At 22.6% G+C, this 1,325-nt stretch overlaps 1 non-coding gene across 1 annotated transcript; it reads left to right on the top strand.

Moving 5' to 3' along the window:
* Nucleotides 1-1,220: 1,220 nt before the first annotated feature.
* LOC112536808 lies at nt 1,221-1,325 on the top strand. The gene has a single exon (XR_003080743.2). It is a non-coding gene; the product is annotated as a small nucleolar RNA R71 (small nucleolar RNA).

Genomic DNA, 1,325 nt, shown 5'->3' on the forward strand with positions numbered 1-1,325 from the left:
TAACTCACTTAATGCAAGGGAGAAACTTCAATCTCTTACTCTAAAAGATAAATGCTTTTACCAATTGAACTAAGTCTCAACTTTATTCGATAATTATAAAAAAAAATTTAAATATATTTCAAAATCAACAAAAAATTTATTAGTTTTACTGTGTAAATTTTTTTTCAAAAATATTATTTTTTTTAATTTACAATGTAGTTATTTTTTCAGTTGTTTTGTGATTGTTTTTAGTTGTTTTTCGGTTGTTTTATTCCAAAAAAAAAAAAAAACCAAAACCGTAATTTAAAAAAAAACTAAGAAAAATAAAACTGTATTTTTTATAATTTAATACGGTAAATATAAAAAATGAAAAATAAATTTGATAAAAATAAGGAAAAAACATGGATATTTTTATATTTCTATATAATATATATAGTTACAAACCCAAGATTTGGGAAGAAGAAGCATAAGGAAATAGTATGATGAAATGGGCTTTAGGCTGTTTCAGGCACTTGGTTGACAAGTTATGGATCATAAGGAAATAGTATGATGAAATGGGCTTTCTCATATGTCTATCTATTATTTGAAATCCTTAAAATCTACTTAAAGAGTGTGTTGGGGCCAGGAAATTGCTTTCTAAGCTTAAACCAACCTAAATCACATTTAACACGTGTCTTAGATTTTAAAATATACTTATTTTTTATTTGAAAATTAGTTTTGGATGTGTAATTTTTTATTTTATTTTAGTTTCTTTCTTGACTGTATCTATTATTTAGTTTTCTTTTATTTTTATTCATTTTCTTTAGCTTTTTGGATGGTTGATTAAATTTATGATATGTCTTTTATATTTGATATTTAGTAAATTAATAATTTTATTAAGTATTAAACTTTTAATTTAAATTTATTTTTTAATATTTATTATTTGGTTATTTAAAAAAGTAATAAACTTTTAAAGTGATTTTATATATATAATTTAATATGTTTATGATTAATTTTTTAAAATAACTTTTAAGGATAATTTTATATTTTTATAAAATATTAAATTTATCTTTTACATGATATTAGATTTTTACTGTCACACATTTCATATATGATAAGTTGTAGGTCTATAAAATATTAATTACAGGTTCATTAGTATAAGTTGTAGGTTTATAAATGATCCTTGAGCTATAGCATCTATGGTGATCCTCATTAGTTTAGTAAGTCCTTGATAAAACGTCTGAATGAGTAGCCATTGAGAGACTCCATGATTTGGATATCGACACTGCAAATCCTTAAATTGCTCCCGCTTCATATAAAGATTCACCATGGTATTGAGTGAGACTCGTGATCTCTGATTTAAATTT

This window comes from Ricinus communis, chromosome 3, assembly GCF_019578655.1.
Source record: "Ricinus communis isolate WT05 ecotype wild-type chromosome 3, ASM1957865v1, whole genome shotgun sequence".
In the NCBI taxonomy this organism is placed as follows: Eukaryota; Viridiplantae; Streptophyta; class Magnoliopsida; order Malpighiales; family Euphorbiaceae; genus Ricinus; species Ricinus communis.